Below are 21,892 nucleotides of genomic sequence, written 5' to 3'. Positions count from 1 at the left end.
CAAATTTTAGGATAAGGGAACTGAAGGAGAACAAAGTTGAGTTTTGACTGTGATAGGGTTTTAAAGATTGAATACCACCTCTGCTTGTTCTCAGCTGGTACTAACATTACACTCTCTGCTCTAAATATGTCTGATCATCTTATCGATTTATCTATTGTCTACTTATCAACTGTAATATACATATATATATATATATATATATATATATATATATACTACCTTTTTTTCAAGAAGCTCAAGGGACATGATGCACGATGATGTCTCTTCTCTTCCCTACTTTATTCCTGCAACAATCCTGTGAGTTAGGTCAGCATGATAGAAAGAAACTGACCAAAGATCACCTAGGACAGCGGTTATCAAACTGTGGGTCCCCAGATATTTTGGCCTTCAACTCCCAGAAATCCTAACAGCTGGTAAACTGGCTGGGATTTCTGGGAGTTGAAAACACCTGGGGACCCACAGATTGAGAACCACTGATTTAGGATATTATCACATTTAGCAGGGAAAAGCATAGGGAACCATTCTCTCCTGCCTTTCCCCATCTTGTGGGATGGTCAGTCATCCCACATCCTTTTGTGTTGTACCACATCTTTCCCCCGCTTTCCCCCTCATTCTTTGAGTAACACCTGACTCCTGAAGACGACTATTGGGCAGTTTCCATGTGCTATGAAACTGGAGCCCCACCAGAAGTGCCTTGACTTCACCTGATGGCCTCCGTAGGACACCCGTGGGACTTCGTTTCCACAGTACATGGAAATGGAGCCCAAAGACTGTCTGATGAAGTCCTTAGTAAATTTCATGTTTCACTGTAAACTAAGGACCTCTTCAGATTTACCTTTTTTTTGGCAGCGCAACAGGTGTTTTCTACATCAACCACGGAGACCGATGGCTACCATCACATCCTGGAGAACTACTTCTTGGTGGCTCCTTGGCTGAAAAGGCTCAAATACTCTGCCACCACCACAAAATTGCCGCCGACGGGTAGCTCCCTGTTTTTCGATGAGGAAAGGTGGGCCGAGCTGCCATAAACCGGTTACCTCCCTTGTGATGAGGCGGGGGGGGGAGCTGCAATACTGTGGGGCATGGGCGACAGGTCCCCACACCCCCTGAGCAAGCACCACCAAGATGCAGCAAAACGGCAATTCCGACAGAGCATGTAATGAAGTGGCCAGTCTAACTGGTTTAACACTCAACACACTGACCACAAGGCTGAAGTCAGATGTGCTTTGTGACCTGAAGACATTCATAGACTTTTACTCATACTTGTTTCCCTTTTCCGGCTATATTAAGCGGCAAAAATGTATTTGTCATGTAAACACAAATGATGGACATATATTTTGCACTTTTATTGCCATCCTACAAATTGCCAGAGAATCTGGGCCAGTGTACGAAAACATGGTCTCTGGCAAATCATTCTGTTAGCACAACTTGAAGCACACAAAAACAAGCCAACTCTTGTGTGTTTTAGATGACTTTGAGAAGAGGTGAAGTCTAATCTCCATGGCCTTTTAATCCTAGTTAGCAAACTCCTGAGCATATTAAACAAACAAGTTGATCTGGTGAGGTGGGCGCAAAGGGAGAACAAGAAGCCGTCAAGGAGAAAGTAAAATTAGGTAAAGGTTATGCAATTGCATACCAATTGTAATGTTGAAAAGTGAATGGCATTGGGGGCAAGTGTGGATCAAAGCCATAGACCAAAAACCTTTCCTCCATTAATTATCAAATTGTTTTTTTCTGTTAATTCTGAGAACTACTTAAGAGATATTTAGTTGGAGAAGATCATTATGGTCATGTTCAGAAAGGTATGCTCATATTTAAAAATAAGTGCATTTAAAACTATTGTTTAAAGCACTTTGTGTACATTATCATACAACAATCATGATTTAAAAGAGAGATCAGAGTTATTCTCATACCAGTATGCAAGAAAAAGTAATAAAAATTACACATTTCCTTTTCAAAAAGGAAATATGCATTTCAAAAAGGAAATATGAAATTATAATTTCTTGCTCAACAAATATGAATTAATTTACTAATTTAGTAATAATCATTTTACATGTGTTTGAGTTCTTAACCTAAAAGTGTTTTGAGATTGGATTCCTATGTGCAGATAGGACATTTCAACTGGAAAACTATTGTTCAAGGGAATAATTTTAGACTTTATGTACACACTTTAAATTTTCCCTTTTTAAAATGAAGTTCATCAGAAAAAAATCAAACAGAACTAAAATTTATCTCTATATTCAAAGAATGTGCTTACTCGCCCATTTGCTTTGATAATGTGCTGGTTTTATATTTAGTGTCAGTGAGTACTTACTATTAATTTCCATTACAAAAAACAAGCACCAAACTTGAAACATTTATTTATTTCAACCAATGGAACCAAGGCAGCTTGCAAGATAATTAAAACCACATCCTAATATTAACTATATAAATAAGACATAAAAGTAATGTCAACCATATATAAATCTATACACATGTACAAGAGCCCTGCCAATGTCCTCCACAAACAACATACTTCCCACCACTTAAGTGAAGGCTTTCATACGGGGACAATTTCATCCTAGATTTTCTGTTTTTCCTCCACCACAGACATCCCAGTGTTTCTTACTCTTTCCATAGGTGTGGAATTTGCATGACCCTGCCCACTGCCTCTCCCATAACTCTTTCCTATTCTTTTCTATAGCACACAGCAAACAGAAAAAATGGTCAGTAACTGAACATACTAGAGAGATTTGGGGAGAATTCACCATGATTTACAGGAGTTGTCGGTACTGGGATGTATAGTTCACCTGCAATCTAAGAGCACTCTGAACTCCGCCAACGATGGACCTGGAATTAACTTCGTACACACATGGCCAGCAAAAAATACTGGAGGTTTTTGGGGAAAATTCACCTTGATTTGGGGGAGTTGTAGTTCACCTACATCCAGCAAGCACTGTGAACCCAAACACTGATGGTTCTGGACCAAATATTGCACACATACATGATATTCTTGGAGCGATGAGGGCGACCACCTGTGCCCTTGACCCTTGCCCATCTTGGCTTTTAAAACAGGCCAGTGGTGGGTTGGTTGATTGTGAGAATAATTAATGCCTCTTTGGAGCAGGGTAGATTTCCATCTAATCTAAAACAAGCGGTGGTGAGACCTATCTTAAAGAAGGCCTCCCTAGATTCGACCAACTTGCATAACTACAGACCAATCTCCAACCTTCCATTTTTGGGCAAGGTCTTGGAGCGGGTGGTTGCCTCTCAGCTCCAGGGATTCTTGGATGATACGGATTTTCTGGACCAATCGCAGTCTGGCTTCAGGCCTGGTTTCAGTACCGAGACGCCTTGGTGGATGACCTCCGCAGAGAGCTGGACAGGGGGAGTGTGACCCTGCTGGTTCTCTTGGATATCTCAGCGGCTTTCGATACCATCGACCATGGTATCCTTCTGGGACGTCTCTCCGGGATGGGCCTTGGGGGTACTGTTCTGCAGTGGCTTCAGTCCTTCCTAGAGGGGCGTTCCCAGATGGTGAAGCTGGGGGACACCTGCTCGGACCCCTGGCCATTGACCTGTGGGGTCCCGCAAGGTTCTATTCTGTCCCCCATGCTTTTCAATATCTACATGAAACCGCTGGGCAAGGTCATCCGGGGTTTTGGAGTTCGGTGCCATCTCTACGCGGATGACACCCAACTCTACTACTCTTTTCCACCAAAATCCAAGGAAGCTCCTCAGATACTGGATCACTGTCTGGCCGCTGTGTTGGCCTGGATGAGGGCGAACAAGCTGAGACTTAATCCTGATAAGACAGAGGTCCTCCAGGTCAGTTGAAAGTCCGATCGGGGTATTGGGTGGCAACCTGTGCTTGACGGGGTCACACTCCCCCTGAAGGCGCAGGTCCGCAGCTTGGGGGTCCTCCTGGATTCGGGGCTGACGCTTGAAGCTCAGGTGTCGGCCGTGGCCGGGACGGCCTTTGCACAATTAAAACTTGTGCGCCAGCTGCGACCATACCTCGAGAAGTCTGATCTGACCATGGTGGTCCACGCCTTAGTTACCTCTAGACTGGATTATTGCAATGCGCTCTACATGGGGCTGCCTTTGAAGAAACTGCAATTAGTTCAACGCACGGCAGCCAGGTTTCTAACTGGAGCAAATTACAGGGCACATTCAACGCCTGTTTAAGGAGCTCCACTGGCTGCCGCTTACTTTCCGAGCCCAATTCAAGGTGCAGGTTCTTACCTACAAAGCCCTAAACGGTTTGGGACCCGCCTACCTTAGAGACCGCATTTCCCCCTACGAACCCACACAATCTCTTCGCTCGTCGGGGGAGGCCCTCCTCTTGCTCCCACCACCCTCGCAGGCGCGGTTGGTGGGGACGAGAGAGAGGGCCTTCTCTGTTGTGGCCCCCCAGCTTTGGAACCTGCTCCCTAGGGAGATTAGGCTGGCCCCCATCCTCCTCTCGTTCCGGAAGAATCTGAAAACCTGGCTTTTCCGGAAAGCCTTTGATGAGTGACTTTTGTTGGTTTAAGATGCCTGCCTACGTAATAATAGACCCACTGATCTGCCCTCTTATTGTCACTATTGTCATTTATAGTACTTCATTGACTATGTCAATTATGTAACTATCTCCCCCCGATTTGACACATTCACCTTTTGGCCCAGACTTGTGTTTGATATACCTGTTTTAACATTTTATCTTGTAAGATTGTCCTTTTCGATTGTTTTACCAATATTGTTGATTTATTGTTGTAAATTTGTGTTTTTGTTTTGATTTTATATTGTGATGTTGGGCAAGGCCCCATGTGCGCTGCCCCGAGTCCCTTCAGGGAGATGGGGCGGGGTACAAGAATAAAATTTTTATTATTATTATTATTATTATTATTATTATTATTATTATTATTATTATTATATATGCCAAAAATTGATTACTGAAGGGATTCGTGGTGAACTGACCTTTCTTTCTGGGAGTTGAAGTTCACCCACAACCAGAGAAACTGTGACCTCCACCGATGATAGACCTGGACCAAACTTGGCACACAGAACCCCCATGACTAACACAATCTACTGGAGGGGTTTGTGAGGACTGACTCACCATAATGGGAGTTGTAGTTTACCCTACAGTCAGAAAACACACTGAACCCCACCAATGATGTATCTAGAGCAGTGGTTCTCAACCCCAGGTGTTTTGACCTACAGCTCCTAGAAATCCCAGCCAGTTTACCAGGCCAAAACATCTGGGGATCCACAGGTTGAGAACCACTGATCTAGAGCAAACTTGCCCAACATAATAAACTTTAAGGACTGATGGAGGTTCTCGGGGTTAACCTGGCATGATATCAGTTGTAGATAATCCACAGCATTATTCATTTTGCACAATTAAAAATTGACTTTTTCAAATAACCCAGGCAACGCCGGGGACCCAAACTAGTAAGACATAAAAGTGGAAAAACCATAAAATAGAATTATAAAAAGTGGAAAATTGAATTCAATAGAATATCTCTAAAATTCTCAGATAACCAGGACTCAATAAAATCAATTAAAAGTTTTGTTAAACAAGAAGGTCTTCATTTCTTTTCTGAAACAGGCCAGACTATTATCTAAAAATACAAGCAGTCTTCCAGAGCATTTCTGAATTTTTTTTAAAAAAAACTTTTAAAATTGCAAATTCGTGCAGCATTCCTGTTTGGGGCTGATTTGCACTTCAACACTCAACTCCGCTTCCTCTCATTACTCACCAAGTAATCCTGACAAGAGAAGATATTTTTGGTTTTTGTGGGTCTTTCAAGCCCAGCATTTAAGTTCAGCAACTGTGAGACTTGTTTAGTTTCTTTCTGAGTTCTCTGCAGTCATTTCAATTTAAACACAGCTGTTGAAGGCAAAAATACAACTCCATTGCCTGTCTAATTTACTGCGTATCGGCTTACATTCTCTGATACATGCTGTTCCTCACTGCTTAGAGGCAATGGTAATCTGTAACATGCACAAAATGTTCATATTAATCCACAACACGCACCATGTGAACCCAGTTTCAAAACTGATGAACATTTTCAGCATTGAAATGAGTCTCCGTCCTGCACCCCTTAGTTTTCGTCTGGGAAGCTGTTTCTTTCCCCAACACATCGCTATTATTAGCCAGTAACGTCAGCACTGATGGATTATGAGAAATTAGCAATTCAGGCCTTGTAATTTGAATGTAAGGTCCAGTGGCCGCTGACAGCTAATAGTTCCCGGGAAATTAATGAGGCAAAGAAAAAGACTCAAGTTTTAGTTGTTCGATAATTTAATCTTTCCCTCTTGCAGCAGGTGCTCCAACAAGTCTCGCTTTTCACATGAGACCATTGGAAGGAGCCTTGAAACAACAAGGCTGATATGTGTGTGTACACACAAACACAGAGTCCTGGCCACAGTGTGCTAAAAGTCGGGTAGCTCTAGCATAGGGTTGCAATGAAGGCCCCTTCCACACAGCTGAATAAAATTCACATTGAACTGGATTATGACAGTGTAGACTCAGATAACCCAGTTCAAAGCAGATACTCTGGATTATCTGCCTTGATATTCTGAGTTATATGGCTGTGTAGAAGGACCAAAAGACTGTTGGAGTGTGACTTGGGACATCCAGATTTTAACCCCCATTGAGCCATTAAAACTACAAGATCTGTTTAGGGAATCATTTTTCCTCTGTGTGTCGCGACATATTAGTGTGTCAGCTGCAGTACGTAGGTGTGCCATGTGAATGTAACGAGAAACCTCTGAGTCTATGTGAATTAAGCAATAAATTGTAAAATTAAAAATATATAAATGAAAAATTTTCATGACAAACATTGTTTCTTCATACATTTCATAGTTACAATTTATGTATGTACCCGTATCTCTTCTAAAGGGCTGGTGTAACCTCTGGTTTGCTAGTAAAAACTGAATTACTGTGTCGCAAAATGATCCATGTCTAAAAAGTGTGATACCAACATGACACGTTTGGAAACTCTCATCTAAGTCCCCTTCCACACAGCTGTACAAAATCCACATTGAACTGGATTATATGGCAGTGTGGACTCAGCTAACCCAGTTCAAAAAAGATTGTGGATTATCTACCTTGATATTCTGGGTTATACGGCTGTGTGGAAGGGCCCCAAGTTGTAGAATTAATGCAATTTGATACCACTTTAACTGCCATGGCAAGGGGCTTTGGAAACATAGGATTTGTAGCCTTTAGCTATGTGGTTAGCACAGCAGGTTAAACTGCCAGCTACAGAAGATCTTGATGACCGAAAGGTTGACAGTTCAAGTCGCAGGTCAGGGTGAGCTACCACCATCAGCCCCAGCTTCTGCTTACCTAGTAGTTTGAAAACAGCAATGTGAGCAGATAGGTACCGCTTTGGCGGGGAGGTTAAAGGCGCCTTGAAAACATGCCAGCAAATTCGGTCAGGAAGGCGTCCATGGACAAAAAGCTCCTTGGTGTGGAAAAATGAAACAACATGGCCAAGTTGAGCAGAGCCTTCAGATGCCAGAGATGAAAAGAGAGAAGCCTTGCCTCTGTTTATGTATGTACTGTCTGTCTTTGTCAGTTGTATAAACAGCACTGAATGTTTGGCATATATGTACCTGTAATCCACTATGAGTCCCCTCGCAGAGATAGAGTGGAATATAAATAATAATAATAATTATTATTATTATTATTATTATTATTATTATTATTATTATTGCTAAATAGTGTTGGTGCCACACCAAACTACAAATCCCAAAAATCCATAGCACTGAGCCATGGCAGTTAAAGTGGTGTCAAAGTGCTTTACCTTTTATAGTGCAGATGAACCCTCAGTCCAACTTATTCCACAAGGTTGTCAAGAGGACAAAGAAGAGAATGAAAATTCAGGGACATTGTCCAGAGCTCGGGAAAGATAGCAGATAAATGCAGTTAATAAATAAATAATATATGAAAAACAAATGCATATAAAACCATTTAATCACCATAAAATAAATAACATTAAGAACAATACAGCCTGTTCCACATTTGCAGGTGTAACTTTTTCTCCACTGCAATCTTATGGCAGAAAGTGACCACTGAGCTGGGCTGGAAAATCTAGAGGAGCATTCTTTTAGGTTAAATTGTTTTGGTTTTTTTAATTCATTTTTTTAACCACTTACGCAGTGGTTCTATACCCCAAACCTAGCAAATGTGGAAGACTGGCTAATTAAAAATCCCTAGCAATGGACAGCAACTAGGGAAAAAATAGTAACAAGCAAGACAAAATGTTATTCAAACGTATGCTGGTGTTAAACAATTAAAGTAATGACTTTTAAAACTGCGCTTTAAAATTTTAATGAATTGGAGATAACAGATGGCATTCCAACAAAATTATTTCCATGTTCAGATAACCACATACCCACATACATCAGATCGTATTTAATGCTGATAAAATGTGAAACCACCACCACCGCAATTGTGGAGGAAATCCATTAAAATCACAGGAAGACCGGGAAGAGGGGCAGACAATGATGTGACCGAGCTCTTCTAATGCACCCCTTGATCAATCAATAGTGATTGGGATTGTCGGAGAGCTGTGTCTGGTGCCATCTGGTTTCCATTGCTCTGCCTGGTGGGTAGAGGGTGTGTATGTGTGTAAGGAGTATTATATACCTTCTTATTTATGGGAACATTGATTCTAGGTAGTTATACCAAGATAAATCACTGAAATGATTCCAGCCCCCCAAATCTTATTTCCTCCCCCATGTAAGCATACAGAAGCAGCTGGACGTTCATCAAGCATCACCCACCTGGTATTTCGTGCCTGTTCTGCAACCCTAAGACCCAGAAATTTGCTACAGATGGATAGCTAGATAGACAGACAGATGGGCTGAGCCATTTTGCTGCCTTTAGTGAAAGACAAGATGTCACATCCCTTGACTCCATGTACAAAAACCGAGCCTGGCTGGCAATTGGATCTCGCTTCAGCACAGAGATTGGAACATCTCTGGAAAAGATTTAGCATGTTTTGTTAACCAATAGCGATCTCAAAAATATAATTTGTTTATATATACATTGATTAAGGAATATTCTCAATATGTTGGGTTACTGCATTCTTCCTTAACAGCAGGCCCGTAGTCAGAATTTTTTGGGGGGAAAGGTTGAAACTTTTTTCCCCTGAGATCACTTTCCAGGCCAGTGTCTCCTGATCTGGTACGAGATCTCAGCAAGACCCTGAAATTTCCATTCTTATGCAAAGGTTCTTCATAGGTAAGAGCCTGGTCCTGAATCATTGCTCCCACATTAAGCCAGTTCTTGTTGGCCACAAAGGACAATAGTTCCCACAATTGGCTGAAGTTTCTTTCTATTTTCTTCTGCTTTTTTCTTATTTCTTTTATCATGATGATGGTTACATCAAGACATTTTCCACTATGAATTAGCAAGAAGTTTTCTGCCAAGCAAAAGTTGTTCTGATGGTTCTGTTTTTTGGTGTCTATTGAAGACTTCAATTGCATTTTTTCCATCATACAAATGGTTTAGCAACCAATGTACCAAGCTTTTGATGACCACCTTTACCCCCAACTTCTCCTCCAAACACCATGCAGTACTTACAGAGTGCACTTTGTACATGAAATGAGTAAGCTAACCAGAGAAATCTGCTGAACCATTTGGGTTGAAAACTTAGGTGCCTCTTCTTATCCACAGGAAGTACATATCTTGGCAATGGAGTCTATGGATTTTGCACTAATTGAGCTTTCACTTGGTCATTAGAAACAGTCACGTTCATATAAAGTCCAAGCTCTAACAAGGACACAGCTTCTTCTCTTTGTTCCTGTTCCATGGTTTCTTTGGCAGGATTTGGATTAGATGAACCAGTGTTTCCCCCCCCTCTCCCCCAGTCTTTTGTCTATGGGGGAAGGGGCTGCCGCGGAAAGGCCGGGGGAGGTTACCTGAGGAGAAGGAGCGGCCGCTGGGAGGCCGAAGCTGGCGTTCTGCCCCCTGGGGCTGCCCTGTTGTGCCAGGATCAGGGAATGGACCTTCTCCCTCAGTTGTGCTATTTCTTGCCTCATCTCCTGCATTCCTTGACTGTCTGTCGGGTGGGGGTTGCCAAGCTCCCAGGCAGTGGCCGGCTCAGCTCTGTGCGGCCTCTCTGGCCCCGCTGGTGTGACCCTCCATTGTGTCGCCATGGTTGGGGGGGGGGGGGATTGGCTGTGTCCATGGGGGTGTGGGATTCTTCCCTCTCCCCTCCTTTGGAGCTTGCTTCCTCTGAGAGGCTGTGGGGTTCCTCCCTCATTTCTCCGTCGGCGCTTGCTTCTTCTCCCCGGGAATATTCGGATTGGTTCTCTCTCTCTCCTCCCTCCATGTTGCTGTAGGTAGGAGCTAGAGAGAGTAGGTGATTCGGTACAGGTTCTCTTCTCCCAGTTGTGCTGTGGGTCCGTCTTCCAAAGAAAAGCACCAAGACACACGCGGGTAGATTCCAACAAGTTTTTATTGTACCGAATGCCAGAACCTTCTTTTGTGTCACATATATAGGGGCTCCCACATACCAGAGGGTAATTGATGCTTTATGGCCGGCCTGTTTTATGGCTGGCATCTGTTCCTTGTCAGCCAACCAGAGATGTCAAGGATTGGAGATCATGACATCCAGTGATGGACACCTCAGTTTCCACCTGCAATCCAGGTCAAATCCCCCCCTCCCTTCTGCCCGTGCCTTATGCTTTGTCTGCCGGCTGCAGGTAGACCAACTTGGCCACTTCCACTAGGTTAGCTATTGCTGCTATTGCAATGTAAATTGATAAAAAGGTAGGTAATGACAATGTGGATAATCAAAATTTTAGTAGTATTTGAGGTTTTGGAGGGACTCTAATTTTTGCTTCGCATATACTTGGCAGGGGGATTTAGTTAACCAGTTAAAATTCATAAGTAAACCAGGTTTTATTTTAACCTGAAAAATGGGGGGGGGGGGTATTGAACACCTAAACCACCCCCTTGGCTACAAGCTTGCTTAACAGTGAAGCTGGCAAGAATAGGATTGGTAGAGAAAAAGGGCGTATCATATTTACATATGGACTTGAACTTCATGCAAGAAAGCTGACGTCTACCTGATTTCTCAACTTTTTCTTTGGTTTGAGTCTAGGTGATCTAGAAGACCATATCTCAGAATGTGGGCTTTCCTGTCATTTGGGATTCTCAGAGGATGGCTTAATTTTGGTCCAATCACTTTATTTTGGTACAACCATGAGGAGAACAGTAGGATATAAATAAAGATAATAATAATAATAATAAGTAGTAGTAGTAGTAGTAATAGTAATAGTAGTAGAGGTAGTGGTATGGTGGTAGTAGTAGTTGTTTGGTGAGGACATGAGAGCCTTCTTATTGTCTGTTTGCAAACTCTGGAAATCCCACCTATGAAAAGCTAGATTGGTCCCTCCCTTTGTTCTCTTGCCAGGACCAAAGGTAAATCGACCCAGTTTAGATCTTATCAATTGACTTTGCCCAGTCCAGCATCTATATTTATGTTTAAATGTAATATTGCTAGCAAGGATCTAGCAGCAATATAACAGTAGGTCCATTGACAATATGTACAACAGATCAGACCAGAGCCATCTGTCCACACCTCCAAAACTGTGAGATCAACCAGAACAGTGAGACAACTTTATTTTGGCTGTGTAGACACAGCTACAGACTGATAACATAATCTGCTAAGGTCTACCAGGATCCTCTGAAGGTCTCTGTAGATGATGTAACTGTTCCATTTCTGGTTATACTGTATTTTTCTGATCACACTCTCAAGCACCCATGAACAGTTATAGAGGGAAGATGAGTCCCTGGGAAGGGCTTTCGGTATTGAGAGGAAGGGAATACTGATGTCTGCAATGACCAGACAAGACATATGCAGGAGTACATTGGATGTATGGTTGTGAATGGGACTAACAAGATGCTAGCCCTATGTGCTCACTGTACAGTAGGGTTAGGCCTAAATCCTGTTTTATCTGTTTCATTCGTGGTTTTGTACCATTTCGTCCATTTGGATTGCACGGAATGGTACAACTCCACGGGAACAAAAGAAACAGTGAAACGAATTTTAAAAAACAGTAGCTGTTTGGTCGGCTGATTTTTGTTGCTTGGCTGTAGGTCCTAGCCCACAGAGCCTTTATCCAAGCGCCAGGCACTTGATGCTCGTATGCCCTGCCTGCTGAGCCTACGAGCATCGAGCGCTCAATGTCTCGTAGGCTCAACTTGCAGGGCCTATAGTCGAGCACCAAACGCTTGATTGTAGGCCCTGCAAGCTGGACCTATGAGCCATAGAGCGCTCAATGCTTGTAGGCCCTGGCTGCCGGGCCTACGGTCAAGCGCTCGATGGTAGGTCTGGCAGCCAGCCTACAAGCCATCAAACGTTCAATACTCGTAGGCCCAGCTCGCAGGGCCTGGCGCTTTGCCACCCAAGGCCTGAACAATTTTGGGGGTTTTTTTGGACCTTGGAAGGAAAAACCCATTTGTATAGGCACCCATTTCCGTCAGCGGCGGACAGAAACTGAAATGGGGCCATACGAATGGAACAAACAGAAACTGTAAGTAATTTCATACAAATGCACAACCTTGCTGTAGAGTCCCATTTGGCCAGGTCTGCTCTGTAAAGATCTGCCTAGTCCAAGTCCAATTTAAAGAACAAGGAGAAGTAGCAGGGCCGTCGAAGGCTTTCATGGCCAGGATCACAGGGTTGTTGTATGTTTTCCGGGCTGTATGGCCATGTTCCAGAAGTATTCTCTCCTGATGTTTCGCTCACAACCTCTGAGGATGCCTGCCATTGATGTGGGCGAAACGTCAGGAGAGAATACTTCTGGAACATGGCCATACAGCCCGGGAAACATACGACAACCCAGTAGCAGGGCCCTTCATTTTGCTCATTCACAATTAACATTTAAGCAGGAAACCAAATGGGTATGAAGGTCACTTGATGATAGTGTTCCCCTTTACAAGGGGATGCGTTGCATTTCTGATGAAATCACCGCAATTGTTTTTTTAAGCCACTTTTATACCTACAAGTCAACTCTTGGAAATTTGATGCAAATGCCTCTTTTTGCCCGCTTTTTTTTTTTTGTGACATCCACCCTGTTATGCTAAGGAATGCATTCGTTCCAGAGGTGTGGTCAAAAGCGGAAAAATTATTGACATTGCCTGCCCTTGTGCTGTCTGGAGATTCAGAGTATCTTTGTGTTCATGTATCCCAGCAGGAGCTTTCTTTAATCTCTGCCAGCCCAGCTCACCCATCCTGGAACTCTGGGTGCTTTTTAACATTAATCAGATGCAGCGGGCGCCACGCCGCTGTGTTTGCAGTGACAAGATGCTTCTGTATCTCGAGATGATGTTGTCAGCTGCAGTTGGAGAATCTCTATAACCACCAGGTGCTTGAAGTGACAGCACCCCAAAAAACTCCAAGTTGAGTTCCAAATCTCCCCTGCAAGCGCATTTCGAAAAACAAAACAATGCCCAGGCTTTGAACTGGGAGAGAAGCAGAATCCATTCATCAAATGTTTTCCCAGTAAGCTAGCTGCTCCAGTTCCATGTCATAGTAAGAGTGGGGCTGCAGAAAAACTGCACAAAGCCTGCCAGGAGCATAAGGATAGCACAGAAGTAACAACCTTCCTCAGGTTTTTCCTCAGGACAATGGAGAATTAATAGATTTTTTTGTAGATATGGAGATTGGTACCAATGAACTCTGACACCAACGGGTGTAGATAGTATTGGAAATGACAACCTTCTTCAAGTGTTCTCTTGTAATCTGTTTATCTGTGATCCTGTTGCTTGCTGTTTCCTGTGTGTATGTTCTGATGTGCAATTTCCTTTGCTCTATGGTTCCTGAGAAGTTATAAAAGGGGCTGCAGACCATCCGATCACTATAGCAGATGGCAGACTACAGATTACTTTAGACATCAGATCACACGCTTGCTCTTTTGTTGTAAGAGATGTCCTGGCTGGATGACACAGGGAATTATTTCAAACATATCTGAAAATGGACTGATAAGTTTTGTACTTGTTTATGCTGAACACATGAAGGTTGTGGGTAAACCAAATATATTATTTTTTTAACAAAGCCTACTTCATTTTTGTCTCTTGAATATGTGACATAAGACAAGTTGTTTTATGGAAGAGTATATGTTTTGGGCTTTGAAAATCATTTCTGAAGCACTGCCGTTTCTTATGCATTGCCAAAATCTGTTTTCTTAACAGATCAGAGATAGCAGGTTATGTTTGGCAAATGGGCTTAATAACAAAAGACCCTCACCATAAAAGTATACAGCAGAGTGATCCAGAACCAGCAGCCAGTATAAGACGAAATAAAAACACACAGACTATTGTTATCTTTCTTCTGAGGCTTTTCTTGTAGAAAAATAATATGGTTGTACTATTTACAAAAACAAGGTTTTCATAACATAAACAAAGTTCTTTATACTTCCTTTTTATATCTTTACTTCTTGCTTTCACGCTAGGCTTCTCTCTCATGTAGTTAAAGAACATACGGCAATCTTCAAACTGAAGCAGCTGTCTCCTTGGAGCAGTCAAACACAGCACTCTTTACACTGAGGCATTCTTCACACAGAAGGAAGTCTTCACACAGGAGGAGCAACTAACTCACAGGTACACCTGCTTATATTATCCTACTGGTTTAGTCATTTTAACTCTTTCAGTGTCTGTACATCATTTTTTGTAATTAAAAATACACTGTTAATTTTCAATATTTCTGACAGGTTATTTAGTTTAACAACTGAAACCATTGCCTTGCATAATTATATCTGGTTGTTTATCACACGAGAAGGTTCTGTTCTAAAGGGGTTTTGGCTCTTCTCTGAAGAGCCAAAAGCTTTTCTAAAAGGTTATGATCTCCAAAAGGTATTTTTCCAAAAGGTTATAAATGCCATTTTCCAAAAATAGTGCCAAATACTGACAAACATATTAGAATTTAGAATTACTAAAAATGTAGATTGCTGAGGCTCAAACTTATCCTTAAGCACATTTATCTAGAAGCAGCTGCTTTATACTTGGTAGTAAAAGAAGGTTCTCTTGACATGTTCAGAAAAAAATATCAAATATTGTATCCCTGGCAATGGAGTTCTATGTGACTTATCCCTGATGAGTCTGATCAATGAGTATACAGGATTTGCATCAGGGTTCCATTTGTACTTGAGGACACATTTCCTTGAATACTCACTTCCTGCCCTTTCCAATAAGGGATTTGGAGCAATGTATCCCATTCCTTCCTCTTGCCATTTTTATTCTCACAACTAATCTTGTGGATTAGATAAAAACAGAGATTAGCCCACAGGACTATGTCCACTCCAGTGTTTTGGCTGAATAGGGATTTGAACCTGGATCTTCTTTTCCTAATTGAATATGCTAATGACAACACTATATAGACTTATTGGACTAAGGGTGAAGCTATGCTGTGGCGCAGGCTGGTGAGCAGTCAGCTGTAGCCAGCTGCAACAAATCACTCTGACCAAGAGGTCATGAGTTCGAGGCCAGCTCGGAGCTGCGTTTGTCTCTGTCTTTGTTCTATGTTAAGGCATTGAATGTTTGCCTTATATGTGTAATGTGATCCGCCCTGAGTCCCCTTCGGGGTGAGAAGGGCGGAATATAAATACTGTAAATAAATAAATAAATAAATAAATAAATAAAATTAATACAGTTTGGCACCACTTTAATTTCCATGGCTCAACACTATGGAATCGTAAGAGCTGTAGTATGACAAGGTCTTTAGCCTTCGCTGCAAAAGAGTGCTTGCCAAACCAAAATTCCCATGAACCCATAGCACTAAGTCATGGCAGTTAAAGGACTTCATCCCACGGGATAAGTAAAACATCTGTAATCGTTGCTTTTACTTTAACCTACGCCACAACTAGTTTTAAAATTAAATGGGAGATTTTCCTACCCCCAGCAAGCCTAATCCTTTTCTCCGCTTTCTTTAAGATTTCTATGTTTGATTTGCCCTCACACAAAAGACATATGTCTCCTCCCACTGTCTCTTTGAAGCAGAGTTAAGACATCAGTCTTAAGGCACCACTTTTCTGGAGTCGTTTGCCCTCAGTATCCTTCAATTAAAGCAGAGTTAAACCATCATTCTTAAGGAGCCACTTTTCTGAGGTCGCTTACAATACCCTTCCAATAAAGTGGAGTCTCACCGTTTGAAGGAGCATTAGCCGTTGTTTAAAAAAGATATAAATTACTTCCTAAAGATTATGGTGGAGGAAAGGATTCTATACTGCCCATCTCATCCCTCCCCTCATGACGGCGTCATTGTTTTATTTACAAACGGGCGGGGGGGGGATTTCCATCACATGTTAAGTTGGGCATTTTTACACGTCTCTACACAGGGAATTTTAAAATAAGTTTATTCCCAATCGACTTAGGAATTGTGGGGAAAACACACACTTTAGAAATGGTGAAATACCTGGAACCCACAGTGGAAGCTTGAAAATCACCTTGATTAGCATTAATGGCCTTGCCAGCTTTAAGGCCTGGGTTGTTCCTGCCTGGGAAAATCTTTTGTTTGGAGGTGTTAGCTGGCCCTAACTGATTCATGTCAGGAATTCCTCTGTTTTCAGAGTGTTGTTCTTTATTTACTGTTCTGATTTTAGAGGGTTTTTTTTATACTGGTAGCCAGATTTTTTTCATTTTCATGGTTTCCTCCTTTCTGTTGAAATTGTCCACATGCTTGAGGATTTCAATGGCTTCTCTGTGTAGTCTGACATGATAGTTGTTAGAGTGGTCCAGCATTTCTAACACCACCGAACAAAGGATTCCCCCCAGGCAGGAAGAAGCCAGGCCTTGAAACTGGCAAGGCGATTAATGCTAATCAAGGCGATTAATTACAACATTCACACTGACCTCCAACAGACAAGAGTTTTTTCTCCCACCCTGGACCTTCCACAGATACATAAACCTCCCTTGCTTAGTTTCCAATATACCTCACAACCTCTGAGGATGCCTGCCGTAGATGTGGGTGAAACGTCAGGAGAGAATGCTTCTGGAACATGGCCATACAGCCCGGAAAACTCACAATAACCTAGTGATTCTGGCCATATTACCTGTTGATTTTCTACCTACCACACAGCCAGTTTACCAACTCAAGGACACACTGCTAAACAACTACCCTTTCTCCTGCCTGCAAAAAGCAAGTCTAACATACTTATTTGCCCACCTGTTTTTTACTAACCACACGAACCCATAATTCTTTTGAGGGTTAAGACGGTCCGCCTCAAGCAATGAGAAATTTGTCATGGAGGAGTTTGTGATCCAATGTACTTAGCTATTGGGGAGCGAGGCGGCGGCGGCAACAGAGGAGCGAAGTGGAAATCGGCACAGATTGGACATTCTAATGCAAATAAAAAGAACAAATTTGTTCTATGAGATAAATTGATGCTAGTGGAGGACACATAGTGACTGGTCAGACACCACTCCTGACAGGAATGACAGATTGGCTTGGGAGTCAGGCAGAGATTGATTTTCAGATGTAGATAATCAGGGGAAGATGATCTATTATCCAGCCAGAAGCAAGATAAACATTATACAGAAACTTTTCCTCCATGAGTCTTGCAGCTTATCTTGACAGAATCTCATACCTGGGAAAGTATGGGGACGGGCTGCATTTATTTACAGATATACACCTTTTTCTCAGTATGGAACCCAAGGCAACTCACATCCAGCTAAAACTAAAGTAGACTTAAAACCTATTTGATATAAAAAAGAAAAGTAAATAATCAATTCTGTTTAAAATTTGCAATAGTGAAAAAACACATTAAAACTCTACAAAGATAAAAGCAAGAAAGATGATCATCAAGTTGCAGGTGACACCAAATTGGGAAGGGTAGCTAATACTCCAGAAGACAGGAGCAGAATTCAAAACAATCTTAACAGATTAGAGAGATGGGCTGAAACTAACAAAATGAAGTTCAACAGAGACAAATGCAAGATACTCCACATAGGCAGGAAAAAAAATGAAAGGCAAAGATACAGAATGGGGGATGCCTGGCTCGATAGCAGTATGCCAATAGGATTTTGCCCTGCATAAATAGTATAGTGTCTAGATCCAGGGAAGTCATGCTACCCCTCTATTCTGCTTGGTCAGAACACACCTGGAATCACACTGTGTCCAGTTCTAGGCATTGCAATTTAAGGGAGATGTTGACAAGCTGGAATGTGTCCAGAGGAGGGTGACTAAAATTTCTGGAGAACAAGCCTTATGAGGAGCGGCTTAAAGAGCTGGGCATGTTTAGCCTGCAGAAGAGAAGGCTGAGAGGAGACATGATAGCCATGTATCATGTGAGGGGAAGTCACAGGGAGAAGGGAGCAAGCTTGTTTTCTGCTGCCTTGGAGACTAGGACACGGAACAATGGCTTCAAACTACAGGAAAGGAGATTCAACCTAAGCATTAGGAAGAACTTCCTCATTGTGAGAGCTGCTCAGCAGTGGAACTCTCTGCTGCGGAGTGTGGTGGAGGCTCCTTCTTTGGAGGCTTTTAAGCAGAGGCTGGATGGCCATCTGTCGGGGGTGCTTTGAATGCGATTTTCCTGGTTCTTGGGAGGGGGTTGGACTGGATGGCCCTTGAGGTCTCTTCCAATTCTATGATTCTATAAGATCCTTCTGCCATAGTAACTTGAAAATTAAAGCCTGCATAAATATAACATAGCCCAGCACTTGCATGCATATGATGTCCCTATTCCATTTCAGATTTGTACAGTAGAGTCTCACTTATCCAAGCTAAACGGACCGACAGAAGTTTGGATAAGCGAATATCTTGGATAATAAGAGGGATTAAGGAAAAGCACCAAAACATCATGTTAAACAACAAATTAGGCAGAAAAAGTAGTTCATTAGACATTAATTCTATGTAGTAATTACTGTATTTATGAATTTAGCACCAAAATATCACGATATATTGAAAACATTAACTAAAAATATGGCTTGGATTATCCAGAAGCTTGGATAAACGAAGCTTGGATAAGTGAGACTCTACTGTATTTATAAAAAGACCCAAATGGGGCTGAGATGTGTTGTCTCCTGAGATAGAATCCAAGACAGCATCATTTTTTCCAAAGCTTTTGACTTTCTCTGCCAAAACATGCTGGTGCTTCACCAAACTAGGATTCTTTAGCACTGAGCTATTGCCGTGAAAGTGGCATCAAGCTGCATCAATTCTGTGTAAATGCTCCCTGTAATATTGGGAGCCATTCCTGCAGCAGACATATCAATTCCCAGAATAGTGTTATATATGTCAGTTACAGAGATGCATTCCTGGGCTTTATTTCTCAACAGAAAATGTGGTACTAGAGCAATGGTTCTCAACCTGTCATGTCAACTCCCAGAAATCCTAACAGCTGGTAAATTTGCTGGGATTTCTGGGAGTTGCAGGCCAAAACACTTGGGGACCCACAGGTTGAGAACCACTGCACTTAAGGCAGAAATAACATTGCACAGATAGAGATAGGTTCTTAAACCACAGGCATAGAAGGTTATCACATGGCAGACAAATCGCAATAACAGTAGGGCAACAGCATTTTCACCTCTGATTTATCAGATGTCATGGCTGCTTTCATTATCTCAGAGGGAGATCCTTGGAATGTGTTTCTTTACAAAAAGGGGTCATTAATGGAATATTTGTGCTTGTAAATGAAACCCTTTCCAGACTAGTTTTTGCAGGACATCCTGCAACACATGTTGCTGTAATTTTTCAAGAAATATCTCATTAAGTCTCAACCAATAACAACCCTCTTACAACAACAACAACAACAACAAAACAAAATTTGAAAAAAATCTGTTCCTCGTTTGAAAGTGTTATTTCTTATTTAATCGTGCAGTATTTACATTGTTAAATTCTAGAAATTGTGTTTTTATGGCTGCCACAAACTGTTGAATTGCTTGAGACTTGATGAGGAAATTAATTGAAAAGCTATAACAAAATGTGCTGCAGAATGTCCCGCAAAAACAGTTTTTTTTTCAGTTTAATAAACTTTTTCCATGTTTTTAAGAGAACCAATTAGAAAGTGACATTTATAACCCAGGAACAAAAATCGTGTTACATAGTGTACTACTACTACTACTACTACTACTACTACTACTACTAATAATAATAATAATAATAATAATAATAATAATAATAATAATAATAATGTAAATCACATTTTTCCTATGGCAGCACATCACTAATAAGTAACTGTTAGTTATTTGTGACCACTTTCTTTTAACTTCTGGCTACACGACATTATGTTGTAACCAAACGTATACAGGGTTCTATTAATACAGAATCTATTTTCTTTCAGTGCTTAGAAAGGGCCAAGACTGACCGACAGACAAAATCTCTTTCTCCTGCAATTTCTCTCTCTGTTGTCTATGGTGTGATGACGCACACTGCCAACATAAACACACACACGTATGCACACGTTTCCTTGATCAGCCCTGTCTGCAAAGTCCAACTGATCAATAGGCATTTTCCAGTCCATCAGCAGGTGTCTGTGTGTGAGTAGCATCCAGTTCTGGAGGCGTTAGCTGGGAAGGCAGCAGGACCCCCAACTCAAACTTTTTCTCCCAGAATCAAAGAGGCCTGAAGAGTCAGCAGGGGGTGGGCAGCTGGGCCAAGTACATGAGTAAGCTGCTCTATAGGGGATCCAGATGCTGGGCAGGAATGCGGGAGAGAAGGCTGCAAGCTCAGCAAGCTGCCTTGATGTTGAGTGCCAACCTTCCAGCTCCATGGCTCAAACATTACATACAAACTGTTTGATTCACATGCGGCTGATTAAGACGTTGGCTTTTGCTCTTCTCATCGGATGATTTAAGAGGTCAAGCACCAAAGGGTGCATCGCTTCATTTGGGCCAGCGGTCTTTGGCAGAAATATCCAGCAGATAAAATATTGAACTGGGAAAGAATGAAGATCCCTTCCGTTTTAAAAACATATATGGAGAAATACGAAGCTTCCCTACCAGAGGTGCATCTACACTGTAATTAATATAGGTCAAAATCACTTTAACTGCTATGGCTCAATACTATAGAAACACGGGAGTTGTAATTTTACAAGGTCTTTAGCCTTTTCTGCCAAATGCTAGCACCTCAGCAAACTACAAATCTCAGCACTGCATAGCATTGAGTCATGACAGTGAAAGTGGTGTCAAACTGCATTCACTCTACATTGTCGATCAGGCATGGGCAATCTTTTTTGTCTTGGGGCCACATTGTGAGAGGGCCAGGCTGAGAGGGCCAGGCCTGGAGGGAGGGTGGCCAGGCATGTGCTGGGTGGGATGGACCCAGGAGGGGGAGGGCCTGGGAGAGTGCGAGTCCAGGAGTGGCCCAGGTCCTCCTCAAGTTCCCCATTCTCACATAAGGACAGGGCTGCTTGCCCTGTCCTTACGCTGGGAGGAAAACGAGACATGCAGTGACTGCCCTGATCATCCTCACCCGATCTTTGGGATGTCCTCTCGGCATTATGCCGGGAGGACGTTGATGGCCGATAGTGCTCCAGAGGGCTCTTAGCCACTGTGTCCCTTCCTCAGGCTGTCCTCTTGGCATAAAGACGGGGCCACTTGTGTTGACCTTATGCCAGGAGGGCGAGACATGTGGTGGCTAAGAGGGCTCTCAGCTGCTGCGTGCCATCCTTCCCCATCCTTTCTGCATAAGGATGCGGTGGGCCACTGTGTCCTTATGTTGAGAGGACAGGGAAAATGAGGAGGGCCTGAGGTGAGCATCCAGGGGGCCACAATCGGCCCCCGGGCCTTAGTTTGCTCATACCTGTTATAGATGCACCCTGATTCTTAAAGTCATTAGGGGCCACGGTGGCACAGCGGATTAAACCACTAAGCTGCAGAACTTGCTGACCAGAAGGTCAGTGGTTCGAATCCGCAGGACGGGGCGAGATCCCACTGTTACCCCCAGCTTCTGCTAACCTAGCAGTTCAA

This window comes from Anolis carolinensis, chromosome 6, assembly GCF_035594765.1.
Source record: "Anolis carolinensis isolate JA03-04 chromosome 6, rAnoCar3.1.pri, whole genome shotgun sequence".
Lineage (NCBI taxonomy): Eukaryota > Metazoa > Chordata > Lepidosauria > Squamata > Dactyloidae > Anolis > Anolis carolinensis.
Note: the sequence above shows the minus strand (reverse complement) of the source record.